General features: G+C 45.8%; 1 long non-coding RNA gene across 2 annotated transcripts; it reads left to right on the top strand.

Moving 5' to 3' along the window:
• The first annotated feature begins 1,200 nt into the window (after window positions 1-1,200).
• Window positions 1,201-14,343, top strand: LOC130682992 (uncharacterized). 2 transcript variants are annotated; one of them, XR_008996524.1, is made up of 4 exons: window positions 1,201-2,236; window positions 4,664-6,446; window positions 10,714-11,069; window positions 13,865-14,343. It is a non-coding gene; the product is annotated as an uncharacterized LOC130682992 (long non-coding RNA). The 2 variants fall into 2 exon arrangements; XR_008996523.1 differs by lacking the exon at window positions 1,201-2,236 and having other exon boundaries at window positions 3,083-6,446.
• Window positions 14,344-17,625: the final 3,282 nt, after the last annotated feature.

Below are 17,625 nucleotides of genomic sequence, written 5' to 3'. Positions count from 1 at the left end.
TTCGGAGGCAGGCATGCACCCAGGTGAAGGCGAAGGGAAGGTGTATAAGCCAAGGAATGCCAGTGACTGCCAGGGAACCGCCGGGAGCTGAGAGGAACAGAGGGAGCAGATCTCCCACACAGCCCTCAGAAGGAAGCAACCCTGCTGACACTCTCATTCTGAACTTCCAGCCTCCAGAATCATGAGACAGTTCCTTTCCATAGTTTTTACCACCCAGTTTGTGGTACTTTGTCACCACAGGCCCAGGAAGCTCACACGGTCTGAAGTCATTCGGTGGTAGACATGACTCGTGCTGATGACCGCCTGGGTGTGTCGGGCGGGCAGGCTCAACACAAGGCAGTGGGAGTGAGCCCTTCCCAGCAGTACAGGCTGCCCAGGAGCAGATGGCGCTGCGTCAGCCAGCATGGTGTGCTTTCTGGCACTCGGGCTATTTAAATGGGGATTGGATGGCCACCCTCTTGGGGTGCTGTGGGAGTGGTTCCTGCCTGAGGAGCGAGCAAGGTGGGAATGATCACCTCAAGGTTTCCTCCAAGTATAAAACTCTGTGGTTCCAACTCTCAAAGTATTCAATGACAACAAAAAGTACCTTAAAATTTAAAATTGGGGATTGTTTTGTGCATACAAAGGACAGAATATAAAGAATCATAAAAACAGAACCAGTAAAATATAATTCCACCCAAAAAAAGTGCAGATATTAATGAGATATTTCAAGAACCCAGTAGGCAGAAAGTGCATGAGGAAGAGGGATGCTTAAAATACAGGGGGATTGCTTTATATTAAAGATGTATTATAGGACTGGAAACCAGGACAGTTTAATATCAGCATTACATGTAGGGGTTTAAAACATGGAGTTTCAAGTCAGGCAGGTTCCTGTCCTGCCACTCAAGAGCTCTGTGGCCTTGGCTTATCGGCTTAACTACTCTGAGCAAGAGTTTCCTCCTCTGCAGAGTGGGACAATATCATGCGACACTGTCTCCCAATATCAGATGGATGACATGAGATAATTAATGAAAAGTGTAGGGCATGTAGTAAGAGTTCAATAAGGTATGACTATCTTTATTATGAAATTATTATCCCCAGTGTCAAAATGGAAGACTGATTACACATTCACACACACACACACACACACACACACACACACACACACATAGAGACAGGGATGACAGAAATCAAAGTTTTAAAGGAAATTTTTTTGTTAGATTGATTCCATAACTTAAATATTGGTCTTTCCTTTTATAAATGGGAAAGTTTCACTTACTGATTTTTACATGTAAGTTAAATTATGGAGAGTCATGGTTTGCTACCTCATTCTGCATACAACCAAGTGGAATGGTGAACAAGCTTTTACGGGTGGCCAGCTCATTAGAAACTGTTGAAGACTAGCCCAGGTGTGAGGGCCCTTGGTCTGATGTGTGGTCTTGGATAAACTTCTCTCACTCCTGATTTTATCATCTGTAGCATGGAGCTAAGCTCACCCAACTCCTTAGCTTGGAGGGATGAGCAGATGGGACCAGGCTTGGGAAAAGTGTTAGTAGAGGGCAGTGCATGTCAGCACTGCATCCTCACGGTGTTCGGATGGTGAGTGTAGCCACTTACTCTGCCCCCAATTTAAATGCTCTAAGTACCAGGGGAAACAAGGGTCTATTTATCCTGATAAAGCCAGTCAAAATGAGGAGTAATGTGTGAAATTAAGGTAGATGAAGCTTTAAGGAAAGGAAAAATTTCTGTTCAGCAGGCTCTTTTAGATAATGAAGTGGTCTCTAAGGAAACTCGAAGAAGGCCTACACTGCAAGAAACACTAGAACGGGCAGCCTACTGAGACAGGGGTGGTCAGAGCTTCAGGCCTCTTAGTCTCTGCAGCCTCTCCTTCCTCTTTTAACAGTGTGCTGCTCCCAACTATGTTCCTTGATCTGACTGCGCCTTAATTGAGGCTCCTATCCATTCCTGGTGCCTTTTAAATCAGTGCACTTGTAGCATCTGGTGGTAGAATTGTGTCTTGAAAAGGCACGTGCTGGCTCTCTCCCTGGGCCGCCCTCCCCACCCTCCTGTCACTGCTTGCAGAGTCTGCGGCGCCGCCCTGGCAGGCCGGCTACCTCCGTCTTCGGTGTCAGCCTCCTCATTAGGCATGCTCGGGAGCCGTCTGGTGTCCTGGGAAGCTGCACATTCCGCATGAAATATGAAGGCAACAGCCAGCCCAGGAGAGCTGCAGGGTGAATTCAGTGGAATAGCAGCAAAGGTAGCTTTGGTGGGGCTGGGGAGGTGGGTGGGTTCTGCAGGGTAAGGGAGAAGATGTGGGCACCCATCACATATTTTACAGGCACAGTTTGGTGGTGGCGGGGGGAGGCAGGGCCACCTGGTGTATGTATCCCCTTGGCTGCTCCTGACTTACACCCTTCGGTTACATTCTTTCTGCGTATGCTCACGGTATATCTGTGATTATGGTGATGTGCCCTTTTGAGATAGGCAGCCGGCTCCCTCTCCTGCTGTGCTCATCTCCGATTCTCGAGTTTCTCTTTTGGGACAACTGGAAATCATAAGAGCAGTCCATGTGGATTTCAGAGTACCTGGCAGTAAGAAGCATAATAAAAGTAATGATTGCCCAGCAGGCCCTGGGGATGCTTGTCACGTACCACTTCAGGCTTGCAGAGGTTAAGGGGGTTTAGCAAGCAGTGGCCTCAGTTGGCTTCCACACCTGACATAAAGGCCTGTCCTCACCTTTCTCCCAAACCTCCAGCTTCCAGCCAAGGCTCCTTACTGGGGTTCAAGGCAGCCCTTTTGAGATAAGGCAAAAACCATTCCTCCCCACCATAAGTACAGATGGCCCACCACGAGCCTTATACACATTATAGTGCGATGTGCTTGCATATCTCTGAGAACACTTATCCCCATAATGTGGTTGTTTGTATGTAGGTCCCTGCCCTGGACACACCATCCATGAAGCTCTCTGTTATTGTATATACACAGACTGGCACATAGTAGGTACTCAGTACATACTGAATACATTGTGAGACCTCCCTCCTACCCCATCACACATCCAAGTCAGCAAGAAACATGAATCTACTGGTCTGTTGAAATACAGAAATTCTGAGGAGTCATTTTTCTCCCCTAATGGAAAACTACAGTCCCATTATGGTGCAAACAGGGTGCAGAACTGGTTCCATTTATTACCACTGATTACAGAGCAGCCCACTTCCATGGGCTCCTCAGGAGTTATTAACAACTCAGTAAGAGCTACATATCCTTATCCCTGGAAACCCCCTGCAGCCAGGATAAGAAGGGCAGATGCCAAGAGCTGCAGGGTCATCCCGCTTGCCCCCAACTTGGGATGGAAACTGTGCGCACTCCTTGTGAGAGTTTTCTGCAAGAAACCCCAAAGACGTGACATCACCTTAGGACCCAAGCCATTTCCACATTGAGGCTGCCCTGCTGTTTGAGATGGAGAGAGACAACATGTATGCTTGTCGTATATGTGGGAACCTTCAGCACATGTAATTCTAGCAGATGATTCTGTTGATCTTGCTAAAGAGCGGCTTCTTGTGGACTGAGAGGATGCTATCTTCCTGTTTGGTTCCTGATGGAGAGAAGCAGGAGGTAGCAGGATTCAACTAAAACACTGGCCTTGCACTGGACCATAAGCTCCCTGTGGGCAAGGCACCATCTGTCCTGTTCACTGCTGTGTCCCCAGCGGCTAGCACAATGCCTAGCACAGAGCAGGCACTGCACACTATTTTGGTTGACTACTGCAAAGAAGGTATCATACCTTATCCTCTAGCCAGTGATAGGTTCATGGTTGAGTCAGTTAGAATCTTCCCTGGCTTTGATACACAAATGTCGAGAGGATTTCTCTCTGCTGAGGCTGCTAAGCTGAGGGTAGGAAGCTAATCACAAAGAGAAGAGAACTGGGTATCAGACAAAATGAAGAGATGGTGAGAGAGAGAAGGGAGGGAGAGAAAACAAGCTAGCTCTGACAACATAGTACGAGGGCGTGTTCAGCTCCAGCTTGGTTATATGAACCAATACATTCCTCATTTATTTATTTGCTTAAGGTAACAGTAGAGCAGGTTTCTATCACTTAAAACCAAAAAACAGTCTGACTACTATACTTGTTTCACGCTGTCCCCATATCTTTTCAAAGCTATTCATTTACTCCATGCTAACAGCTGACTCCCTCTTTACATTTTATGCTTGTGGATCTTCTAAATGTCTATTTTCTCATAGCAACCATCTTGTCCAGCCCTTTTGCTTGCTTTAAGCTGGTCTGTGTTTAAGCTATGCACTCAGGGCAGCTGTATCTTTCCCATACAAAGAATCTAGAAAGAAGGAATTCTTCAAATTCCCTGGATAACAGACTTAACAGTTCCCTCTGGTGACAGATCCTCACATCCTGAGAGTACTCTGTCTCCTCTCGACAGCTGATGCTCACTCCAAGTGGACCTTGGTGAGGGTGCCCTGCTCTGGGCTCCGTTTGCTGGGACAGCACCCAATTGTTTGTAGCTTGTTTCACAGGAATGGGGTTTGTCTCCTACACTAGACAGCAGCTGGGAAGTTTTAGGAGAACAAAGGGAAGAAAAATGGTCTTGGACATCTACTATGTGACACACATTGTCCATGCACCCCTCATCTCTCCCTGTGAGGTAAATAACTTTTCTGTCCACAATTACAGACACAGGGGAAGAGCTGGTCAGTGCCACTTGCCCATGGGCTGAGCTGGTAAGTGACAGAGCAGAGATGCTTTCTCACCCTCCACTCAGTTGCCTCTGGGCCAGGCATCAATAGGCTTTGTGCAGCTCAGACCACTCAGCACCATGCTGGCCAGGCTGCATGTCCAACTATGACAGCCCTGCATTTATCACCATTGCGTGTTCACCTAGTGAGGAGAGGATTTCAGACCACCCCCTCTGTGGTGTGAGAGACTCGTCTGACATGGAGCTGCACAGAAACAAGAGAAGTGGGGAGTCTAATTTTCTTCCACAGTGCCCCACCCAGCTTCTGGAATTCAGAGCACAGCCCAGGAAGGCATTCTGTTCCTGAACAGGCAAGGAGGCCTCTGACTGGGTGTCAGCCCCTGACCCACCTCGTTTTTCCCTGTAGGTGTTGGAAAGAGGATCGCAGCCATCCCCAGGCCCCAACAGGCACAATGGGAAGAGCTGCACTGTGTCATGGGCGAGTGTGCACATGTGTGTATGTGTGGTCCGTGGAGTGAGGGCCGGGCAGGGGTCAGTCTGCAAAACAATATTAAGAAACTGAAACATTTTCCACTGAGAAACACAATTACTGCCCATGGAATTCTTACCAAGCCTGAGAAATGAGCAGTGGCCCCTCCTTTTCATTAGTTAAACAAAGAGGGTTATTTTTCAAATAAAAACTTACAGTGTGGAAAACAATTTAATTCCCAGAGCTCTTCATGAAGCAAGATTCTTAGTGGTGGAATATGTCTATATGGACACACAGCTGCAAAGGGTAGCCATAGGTACCCTGATCAAGCAAAGGGCAGGCTGGCCAGTGTGGGACCCAGGCCTTAGCTTTGGGCCTCCTGAAGGTAGGAATCCCAGCTAGGAAGGACAACAGAGCGTAAGAACCATGGCTTGGGAAGATTTGACCATTTGCTAGGAGATAAAAAAAGGTGAAAATAAAAATATTTTTTGTATGTTCATTAAATGATCCTCTTTCTTTCTCCAAGTCAATGAAAATAATCTGCAAACTCAAGCCCTGTTTGGTTCCATGGGGCGTGTTCAGCTTTATTAAACTCCTAGCCATCAGATTTCTCTCAAGCACAGTCTGGCTTCCACTCACAGACCCACAGTGTAACCTCATGGCTTTCTCTTAAGGTGTTTTCTTCTGAAAGCTCCTGGGTACGTGCATTTGGTTAGGAACAGGTAAGAATATAGAGGCAGACTGCCACAGGTTCAAACTCCAGCTGTGTCACTTAAAAGCCATGTGTGCTTGCTCTCTTTGGGCCTTAGCTTGCCCAGCTGCAAAGGGGAATGAATAGTGATGGAACCTACGTCATAGAGTTACCATGAAGATTAAATGAGAACATGCTTATAATGTGCCTTAGCACAGTTTCTGGAAAAAGAAGAGCTCACTAAAATGCTGGCCATTCATTCTTAGGAAGTTAAAGGGACATGGCATACGGACATAGGTCTAAGCTTTTCAAATTAATAAATATCATATTTTGAGGTTTCTACTTATCTCATCTCTCCTGTGTAAAGTGTGTTGTTTTAAAAAAATTAAAGCAGGCACAACATAGCTTCTCTTCAAATCGGAGCTTCCTTCTGTAATCAGTCCGCGAACGTTTTGGGGAGCGCTCTATTTAACTTGGCTGGCCCCTGGTTTTGCCGTGAGTAATATGTTGGGCTTCATTTCAAACTCCACATAGCCAAGATCACTGGATACTTGAGCTTCCCCAAGCTGAGTTGATACAGCTGCTCAGCCCCTGGTCACTGGTGAGTTGTCCCTGTGGATTCCAAAAGGTCTTACTTAGGCCAAGGTGCAGGGGCCAGCCGAGATGCTCTCAGGCAAGGACTCCTACAAACAAGGTGCCCAGGTGACACAAGACCCAAGAGCCCTGAGGAGCACTAAGGGAGAGAGAGAAGGCCGAGACAGGAGGATGTCCTGAGGGTGACTGTGAAGAGGGAGGGGTGGGGGGAGCAGTGTGGCTTGGAGCTTCCAAGGGGCTAAAAGCCCCTCCTGACGGGGCATCGCCCCAGTGACAGAGGGGAGCAAACACTCTCCATGTCAGGATTTCTGAGACCAGTTAGAACAAATGATGGGCACTTGCTTTAAGAAGGTTTGATTGGGACTTTCTTTTAGACATAGGCTTCATTGCAAATGGAATTGCATAAAGGAAATCTAATTTAGACCTTTTCCCTCCAAGAACTTAGCTCTGGCATGAAACAAGGCTTGCCCAAGGTCACTTGAGAACACATTCTGTGGGACAACAGTGTTGATGGACAAACAGAGAAGAGAGTTAATTTTGAGGCCAGTCTAACCTCAGTGACAGGTGGGCTGGTGAACAGATTGAAGAAGCTGATGGCTAGTTAGTGCTTTCTTTGCAGGCCAGCAAATGCCTCTGGGCTAGTAACACTCTCACCTTAAAAGGCTTGGACTGATGATCTGTGCCTAATAAAAGCCCCTTCCCAAGTCTGTAGGGAGACCCAAGCATTTTAAAACTGAAAGATAATGAAGATGTTCTAGCTGCAGTAAGATGGAGTCTACATTATAAATGATAATTACAATTAATCATATTAGCCTTCACAGTCCCTCAGCCTTATAACTTAACCCTGGTAGATGCATCTTCCCCACGTGCTTTTGAAGAACAATTTGCCCCAAACTATAACCTTTTCCTTTTGATCTCTGCCTCCTGAAGATGGACATATGATGGAGCGTGAGGTCTGGGCATCCTGTGAAGGTGGGCAGTGATGCTCTTGAGTCCTACGACTGCAGGGTCTACACAGGCCCTGACTGAGGCAGTCAGCTGCTCACCTTTAACACTGGCTACTTTAACACTGGCTGCCACTATTCACTGCCACTATGCCCCTGCATGCAATCCATGGAATCCTCTCCCCTCCCTGCTATCAAAAGCAGGTTCCCTCTCTTATTTCCTCATAATCCCTCTTCTTTTGCCCCAAGTACTAATCATGGTTTTTAATTATTTCTTTATATTTACTCAATGTTTAGCTTCTCTACTTGTCCTGAACTCACTAGGAGAGGGATCATGTCTCTTTTGTTCACCACTGCATGCTGAGTACTTAGCATGGTGCCTGGCAAGCAGGAGCCAGGAAATGATTGCTGAATGAAAGAAAGAGTGAGTTACACAGCCAGGAAGGGCGTGCCCATTACAATGAAGCTCTCTCTTCTCTTCTCATCGACACTAAACTTTTATGATCTCCTTAAATACCACAAAAGCCAACAGTGATGTCCACACACCAAGTCCAGTAGCTCTCTCAGTCCCTGTCACTCAGCTACTCTATGGAAGCTGATACAGTTAAGTCTCTGTGACTGAAAACTCTGCTTTGTTGGCTCCTGTGGTCCATACCCACTCTTCTGTGCTCCCCTCTTACTTCTTAATAGGAGCAAATCAGCCGTTCTGGACTCAGCCTGATGGTCTCCTTACGCTGCTCCTTCCCTTGAAAGTTTATTCAGTTCTGGCTTCAGCCTTCAGCTTTCTGCTGGTACCTGTGAAGTGTGTATTTTGAAACCCTGAAATGCTCTTTCTCCTGCCTTCTTTTCTTTTTCTGGAAATGTCACCCTCCTCCCAATCACCAGGCTGGAAAACTTGGAGTCTTTTTCTCAACATCATTGCTCATGTTTACCAAATATTCAAGATAACAAAATGTTGAATATATTCACTGTCTTCCCATTGTCTCCGGCTCAAGTCTCTTGATAGTCTGGATCTTCCCATCTTTCAGATGCTCCCCTTTCCCCAGTTCTCTGTTATACTTTATCCAAAAGACTGTTTCTAAGTTTCCCTTTTGCTAGCAATGCCTTTTCTTCTATTTACTCTGCTTAAATTCTACTTTTCTTTCAAAGCTTATTGACAATGCTTTCCACTTGCCAACGAATTATAATTTCTCCTGTTTTAAACTACCAATTCACTATATAAGTTTCAGTTGGCATTCTCTTAATTCTTTATTGTATAATGGGTTTCTGTGTATTTATCTGTATCTTTTAGAGAAAGACTAATAAGTGAATCCCTGTAAAGGCTCAACTAGATAAAAAGAAAGTTAGCATAAATTACCAACACACACCATACAGGCATTAACAAACATTAAGAGATATTATGGATAATTTTATATTAATGAATTTAAAAATGTTAAGTTAAATGGCAAATTCCTAGAAAAATGCGAGAAGACTGATATGAGAAAAAATAGACCATTTATTCATGTGTTCATTAAAAGAAATTGAGCCCATAATTTTAAATTACTCACAAGGAATCTTGAGGCCCAGATGGTTTGAGTGGAAAATTATTTCAAACATCTGAGGAAAATATACTATGCATGTTACACAAACTCTTCCAGGGAATGGAAAAAAGAGCAAATACTTGGCTACTCATTTTATGAGGCCAACATAACCTTGATACTGAAGCTTGTCAAGGACATTACAGGAGAGGAACATAAGATATAAAATTCTTGAGCAAAGGATTAGCAAGTCAAATCTAGAGATACATTGAAAGAATCAAATATCATGACAAAGTGAATTTTATTCCAGAAATGCAAGGTTGGTTTAACACTTAAAAATCAATCACTGTAATTCAGCACAGGTATGGGATAAAGAAAAACCATATGACCTTCTCAATAAATGAGTAGATGAATAAAAAGCATGATACGACTTAGTACTTGATTCATGTATTAAGTGTTCATGATTTAAAGATAACTCTCATTAAAGAACTAGAAGGGAACTCCTTAATTTGTAAAGGTTATTGTCTAACAAACCTACGTTTAATCAGCTTCTACCTGAGATCAGGAAGAAGAAAAGGATGCTCACATTGTCCAATATTGTACTGAAGTTTCTAGCCAGAGTAATTGGACAAGAACTTAAAAAAAACTTCAAGATTAGAAAATATATAAATCTAATGTTATTTGTGGACATGTATATACATAGAATCTATAGGTGAACTATTAGAATGAGTAAGTAAATTTAGTAACACTAGTGAATATAAGTTTGACATAGAAAAATCAATTATATTTACATATACTTACAATAAATATTAGAAAATAATGTTTAAATTTGATACCACTTACACTAGCATTTTAAAAATCAAGTACCTTCATAGGAACAAACTTAGCAAAATATGCACCCAACTTATGCATAAAAAATGCAAAACATTACAGAGAATAGTTTCAAAAGAAACAAATTAATGAAGGGATGTACCATGCAAATTGGATTGGAAAACTCAATCTTATAAAACTGTTGATGCTCTCTAAATATGCCTATTGCATTGGTGTAATATCAATAAAAATCTCAGCAGGTTTTTTCCCTTATTTCCTTCCTTCCTCCTTTTTTTACCTTAGGAAAATTGATAAGCTAATTGTAAAATTTACATGGTCAGGCAAAGAGTTAAAAATAGTCAAGACAAAACTGAAGAAGAAAAGTTGAGGGACTTGCACTACTAGATATCAAGCAAGACTTAACTATAAAGTAACAAGTAATTAAGACAGCGAGCAATTGGTATAAACAGACAAATAGACCCATGGATGGTGCTGAGAATCCAGAAACAGGTGCACATAAGTCACCTTATTTACAACAAAGGCATCACTGTTAATTTTGTTAATGGCATTGGTTTAAATTTGCACTCCTTCCTTATTTAATTTTTTTCCTATTTTTGCCTAATGATTTTTATGTTCTTGTTTATCTACAGTTTCATAATTATTATTAGATTATTTGCTGGCCTCCCTTTTCCTCCTCAAACCCACAACTTTTAAAAACAACCTTCTTCTCTGCTGGCCTGTCCAATGGGTTGGGGCAGGGGTAAAACAGAAGCTCTTTCTCATCTTTTACCCTCCAGTGCCAGCAGTAAAGAGCCAGGTGATCTGACATACAATAGGAGAGGGGAAAAAAAAGAAGATTAAAAAATGGTAACTCAAACAAGTGCTTCCCCGTTGCCCAAAGCGGTTTAGCAGACTACTTTCCGTACAGACTTAGCTAAGAAGCCATCTGACCTGAGTACATTTATGGAACTATTTTGTCTCACTTTTATTTTTTCTTTTTCAGAATAAATCCTCTAGTCCTCAAGTGGAGACACTGGAGAAATAAGGGAGTTGGTATTTTTGTAATTCATATGAAGGTTTGGCCAGGAATTTTCAAACACTGGAATAAATTTTTAATTTGGACTTTGATATCCAGACAAGCCCAGCTCATGTTCTCTTGGGTCTCCTTCCAAAAGACCAGACTTCAAACAGACACTGCTTGCTGTCTTAGCAGAGGCAGCAGAGAAGCACCACGCCAGCCACGGCAGCAGCAAGCAGGCACCCCGCACATGCGGCCTGGCTGGGCTGACCCCTGGGTTGCTACTCGCCCTGGAAGCCAACACTATTCCGTGGACCTGAAGCCAAGTTCCTCAGAAGAGAGTAAGTGAGCAGGTCCTCTGTCAGGGCAGGAAATGCTGGGGATGCTGCATTTCCACCTGGGAACCCTGCCTGGAGTTTCCTCAACAACACAGGATCCACATGTTGAAGCGAAAATGGCAAATACATGTTATTTCGGTCATCTTTATTATTTGCTTCTTTTTCTTTTGGTTTTTTATTTTGCCTTTTGGAGTTTGGATTGTGGGAGAAGTAGATGTGTTTCTTACAGATGAGACCCCAGAGAACCTTTGGTTTAACTCTTAGTTTAACTTCCTGAAAACTGACAAAACAGAGAATGGGAAGGAAAAGAAAAAACGAAATGGATTTTCTGTGACAACTACAGAAGCAGCTCATTTCCTTTTGGAGGCCTAGATCAGAGACTATAAGTAATTGAAACTTAATACCCAGAGTCCCTCAGAAAAGTGACCACCCTGGGGCCGTTACCATCATTTCCTGTTAATTGTCACCTGAAATAACCAGTTTGTGGAAATGGCTTGGGGGCCTCGAAGTAAAGGAATGTAGTTTGGGAACAGCTAGCCCTCTCATGTCCCATCACAGAATACAAATGATTTAACAGCAATACTGACAAGGTTTTCAGAATAAATCATTTCCATTACCACCTGCAAATCACTTCCTGTGGCTGCCTTGAGACAGATTTGGGGAGTTGGCTATTGGTTGCCCGACTCTAGGACAGTTTTCCCCAGTCACCTACGAGGATAAATTGCAGTCCTGACCTAATTTACTGCTCTTCTTTATGGCCAAGGGGCAAGTACCTGCTCTACTTTAGGGAGTCTAGAAGCTAAAGGTGACCAGAATAGTTACAAAGTCTTTCCAAGAATCCCCAACCCAGCCCAGTGGTGGTGACTCTTGAGAGCCCGAGTGCTCACGTGTGGAGCTGTTCCTGGGCCAGCCTGCTTTTTCCTTCAAACCAAGTGCCTGGTCAGACCCAACCATGCCCTTCTGTGCATTTCCCCCACTTTCTCCCAATCTTTGTCTCATCCCATTGCGATGAATAAGGCTCCGAACTTCTCTTCTTCCCTTTCGGAGGTGCCAAGTTCCTATGTGCACTTGCCCAGTCCAGAGGTACCAGCCCCTGTGAACTGTGCTTCTCATGTGAGTTACCTACGCTGTCCTCCTGGCCTCCTCAGCACTTTAGCCATGTCTGTGTATCAGTCTGAATGTCTGGTGCAGGCTGAGCACACCTGAGAAGAGGGATCCGGTGCCTTGCATTTTGTATCCCCACTACCTGCCAGAGCAGACACAGGATGAAAAATGTGAGGAAGCAGGAGAGGGAAAAGGACAACAAGTCTTGGCCAAGTGATCCACGTCTCTGTATCTGGTTGTAAACTGCGATAAAATGCACAGAAACAGAACTTCCAGGAAAGCTTCCTGGAAAGTCTTTATTCCAAGATGGAAACTCTGATATGAATGCTAACTGCAATCTCAGGAGGATCAGGAGGCTGAGCATCCTCCCCCAAGGCCAGCCAATATTGTGTTTTGTCTTTATGTTGATAGCCAGAACCTTGGCCCTGACCCTGGTTACTCCACAGCCGAGTGGCTGCCCTGGACAGTTCATGTGTCCTGACTCCCTGTGGCCCATTCATCATTATATTATGGCCAAGTAAACTGTTCCCCAGGGACAAAGCCTGCAACTCTCCCTTTCAAGAACCTGGTGCTCACTCTGGCACTCAAGGCTCTCTGACATCATCTATCTCCAGACTCCCTAAGGACCCTCAGGACAATCCTCTTGTCTCATACCTAGAGTCTTTCAACACTTCTCTGCCAATCAGTATTCATCTGTTATTTCATGACTCAGTTAAAAGTTTTAAGTATTGTTTCGAGAAAGTCCATCTGATCTTTCTGGTATTTTGCATCCCCTCCTTGCGTGGCTGCCCCATTGGACGACATCCTCACCATCCTCCTCTTCCTCACTCATTCCTTTTCTCAATGCACATTCATCAAATCCTACCAGGTACTAGTCCCACCCATGTTAAGCAGCAGAGCAGATTGAAAACCAGTTCTACACAACTGGAGAGTCCAGGTCTCCAGCACAACACCCCGGGCAGGGGCTGCATTCCCTTGCTCTCGCCCTCACTTCCTGTCTCCGTGAAGAGACAGGGGGCATCGGCCGTAAAGGCAGGAGTCCTACTGGTCGGGCTGCAGTCACTAGGGTCCCTCTCTGCAGTAGTTTCCATGCTACACTTCTGAAGTGAAACAGCTATGCGCACCCAGGGGATGTCCTTCTCGGAGTGCAAGACAGCAGTATGGCTTCAAAAAGGGACCCAGATGGGGAAAGAAAGAGAAGAGCACTCCTCTCTCCTCACCCAGTGCTCTCTAAGTGGAGAAAATCCAACCGGTGTGTGTGTCTGTCAGTTGTTGGCTGAGGGAAGAAAGGAAACAAGGAAGAAGGAGGCTGTGGTGATGAGAGGAAGCCTTGGGCCAAGGCCCGGTGGCTGCACTAAGAAAAGGATCTGGATTTGGACATGGGGGCCATGCCGTCCTTCCCCTCCTCTGGCGGTGTCCTGACCCATAGCTGGCTCAGCCTGTGGAGAAGGAATCTTGGGACACCAGCCTGAGTTTTGAGTTCACTCATAGTGGGCGACAGAAAACGAGATGGTTATTTGTCTTATGGTAATGATCTCCGAGAGGCTCCGAACTCCAGGGCTGCAGTCCGCACGCCACACGGCAGGCCTTCCTCCGGGCGGGAGGGGATTTCCTTGATTTGGTGACATTCATTTGTTTTTTAAACGAGGCTGTTTATTTTCTCTTCTTTTAATGTTATGATTTTTTTTTTTCAGATTCACAAGGAGGATACATAACGTACAGCCGAATCTGCAGTCTCCTATTTTGTCAGCTGCTTGTGTTGATTAAAACTTCAATAAAGATCCTGTGATAAAACAGAGCTATGTTCAAAGGATCTTGTTATGTTTTTAAAAGGCTGAGCTTGGCAGGAAAGATGTAGAGTATAGGTTCGCTACCTTGATATTTTCCCCCTTTTCCAGGTTAGAAAAGGAACAGATGGGCAAGTAATGCTTAGTGGCTTCTGGTACCTGTGGGAGACTTAGCCTGTGTTTAACTGGATCCCATATAATAAGCAAGGTCTGCTTTAATTGGTATGGAAAGTGTTTATCAAACTGGAGTTGAACGTGTGCCCCAACTGCCCTCTTCCCCCACAGGTCTGACTGAGAGCCTCTCTCTGCAAGAGGCCTCAGCCTGACGCAGGGGGAGAGGGGGAGAGCCACAGGCTAAGGGAAGCCACAGGATCCAGGAATTCCAAATTCACCCCACTCGCCCCAGATGATCAATTCCAGCAAGATTCCATAGAACTGCCAGTAACACATTACTTCAAAGACGAGGGATCGCTCAAGAGTCCTGAGGGAGAGGCATCAGCGGTGCCCACCCTTTCCCCTCCCCTCCTACCTCCCCTCCCACCTCCCCTCCCTCCAGTCGCCCATTCCATTCCTGGCAGCCACTGAAGTCTCTCAGCTCTTATTCTGAACGAGGCCAAGAAATGGCTGTGTGTGAAACCGGGCTAGCCAAAGTCGCTGACTTTATGCAAAGCAGGCAAGTGCAGTCAAAACACTTACAGCAATCAATTCGAGTTGTTGGGTAAAGTTTTTTCCATGTCCCATACATTATTGAACAGTTAATTTTGTCTTTGTGCCTGCAAGACATTCCAGCTCTCAGATGACAGCTTTATCCATTAAGGAGCATGCGGTGACAGCCGTACAGTGAGAGCTTTGCCAGCCCTGCCTGCCGGGAGGCGAGCCTGCATCACCACCGAGAAATCCTGGGATACATCAACATCTTAATCAATATGCGAGAGTCAATTACCGGGGAAGCGAGGGCTTAAAGCAGGAGCTGATGATGAGGTTCACGTGCAAATGGGCTTGATCAATACACAGTGAGTCTCACTCTGGATGCGCATCAGCCCTTCCCCCCACCCAGCACCCAGCTCCCCCAGTGGCAGGCCAACCACGCCCTCTGCCAGCATCCTTTCCAACCCACCAAGCACCTGCTTTCCTGGAGCATCTTTGATTCATTTTTGATGGATATGTTGGGAACGAAGGAAGCAGGGTTGAGGGCAACAACCAATGCCAAATTCTGTCAATGGATACACAAGCTGGGCTGTTGCAACTGACTGCCAGGAGTGGAGCCTTCTTCCACAGGCATACTCAGAGGGACAAAAGAATCCAGGCAATCTAGCTGTGAAGGGGGCCCAGCTGGGACCCCTCATTCAGGCCTTGATCCCCTCTTACCTACATGACTGCAGTAACTTCTTAGCTGGTATCTGAGCCCCTCACGCACCACTCTTCCAACCTATCTTCACCGGCTGTCAAGAGTTGGTTGGATCATGTCACGTGTTCTCAAAAACCATCAGTGTCTGCCTGGGTAAGAAAACCCCAATTTACTGAGTGTTTTCAGGGCTCCCCCTGATGTGAGACCCCATTCTTGAGTCTCATGATACTATCCAATCTTGCGTTCTTCAACACTAACACGCTCTTTTGCCCCTTCATGCATGGCTTTACCCTTCTGCACCTACTTCATCTCTCAGAATTCTTGAAGCTCTCTCTGATCTCCCTCAGCAGAAGTTAATGGCTGCACCAGTATTAGTTTGAGGTCACTGTGTTTGGGTTCAAGTTGGGTGTTTGCGTATTTGTTTCTTCCATTAGATCATCTGCTCCATGAGAAAAAGCACCATAATGTTTTTCATGAAAGCCAGATGTAGGTGATCCCTTGGTCCCCCAGCTCCGGCCTCTTCTCAAGCATTCTTTCTTGTCATCCTGCACCAATCCAGTAGCAGGATTCCTATGGGAGTTTCCAAAGAAGAATCCATTTACATGAGTGCTGTGGTGAGCAGATTTTACTGAACATTCGGTAAGAGTCTACATGGATTCTACAGCTGACAGATTGAGTCCCCATTGATATTTCTGGATGCTGTCATTCCTCTTCAGTGGCCACCACTGGTTTTCCTCTCACCCATTTCCGGCAGCCTCCACCCACTGGAGCACATGCTCAGCTTCTCGTCACCTTCTCAAATTATCACCCTACTTATTCCATAACATCCCTCTTCCTTCTTCAAGAAGCATTGCCATACAAACTTCCAGGAGAACCAAACGTTGTTACGTTACAGTTAGTTGTCTACACCCTCCTCCATCTCTTCCCAGCTATTTCTTTAGGACCTTGAAAGACTCAAGAACATATGGTAAGAAATGCTGAGGAGCCACTACAGAAACCAGAAATAAAAAGGCTGGAAGAAGGAAGACAACACTACTATTCTCTCCCTTCTTCACAGATGAGGGGAACTGTGAGTTCCCATATAGGAACCACGAGTTCTCCAGGGCTCACTGGGGACCAGAGAAATGAGACTCCAGATTCAGAAGGTGTGGAGAAGGGGCACCAGTGGGGAAGTTTCTGGTGGAGTGGGGCTTTGGGATCTTTGGACAGGGGTACTTGTTGGCTCTGAGAGCCAGAAGGAGGTCTAGTGGGGAGCAGAGAGAAAGGGTCCTGCTGATACCTCTGAGTGCAGGCTCTAGGGAGCAAGGCCCAATGCACAGACTCAGCAGGGGAAGAAAGAACTCGGGGGCTCAGGGGAGGAGGAGGTCCAGAGAGCTGAGGGAACCCTCCTCAGAAGAATCCTTGTCTCTCTTACAGGACCCAGAAACTCATTAAGACATTCGGACAGTGGGCGGCATTCTTATACAAGGGCCAGAGTGAAATCCCAGCCCCAGGAGGACACGGGGAAGCTGGGAGCTGGGTGTGGGCAGGGCACGGGGAGGGGAAGGTGGGTTAAGGAGTGGAGGCCACTGATAGTTATTACACACCTAACCTACAAAAGGCCTTCTCACGAATGCTGTCTCATTTAGTTTAGTCTTGACCGCAGCCCCACATCACTTTGTACGCATGGAAACAGAAACCACCAAGGAGAATAGGTGAAGTAGCTTCCCTAGGGTCTCATGGCTTGCCAGTTAGGGAGTTAGAATTCCAACTGGGGTCTAAAAGGTGCATACTGAAGGGAGTAAGGGCAGGTCCTCTCCCAAGGCGGGCATTGAACATGACCCCCCCGCGCATGGGATGCCCGAGGGTCATCTGAGGTGGGAGTGCCAGGGTGCCTGTGCCTCCTCCACTAGAATGCAGGCAGGTAGGGGCTGGAGCCCCACACTCACACGTTCACTGGGAGATGGCAGCCCAGGAACTGTGCAGAGGATTTCATGTACATTACTGCATTTACACCTCCCAGGCACCCTGAAAAGTTAGGATCATAATTCCATTTTACAGCTGAGGAAACTGGCACAGAGAGGTTAAGTAACTTCCCCAAATTTACACAATAAGTGGAAGAGAAGATTCAAATCCAGTCATCTGACTTCAATCCTTGGTCCCTTTAAACTCTTGCCTGCAATAAAAGTCTACGGGCCTAAAGGAAATAAGGTTTTGCTCGAGTTTATTTTTCAGGAGGATCCCGGAACCTTGGCAGGTGACAGTCAGGAGCACTCCAAAGGAAAAGATCCAGAACAATGGGAGGCAGACTGAGGCGCTGCACCTGGTTCGGGGTGGGGTC

The sequence above is a fragment of the Manis pentadactyla genome, chromosome 3 (assembly GCF_030020395.1).
Source record: "Manis pentadactyla isolate mManPen7 chromosome 3, mManPen7.hap1, whole genome shotgun sequence".
Classification (NCBI taxonomy): Eukaryota; Metazoa; Chordata; class Mammalia; order Pholidota; family Manidae; genus Manis; species Manis pentadactyla.
Note: the sequence above shows the minus strand (reverse complement) of the source record. Positions and strands in the feature narration are given on the sequence as shown.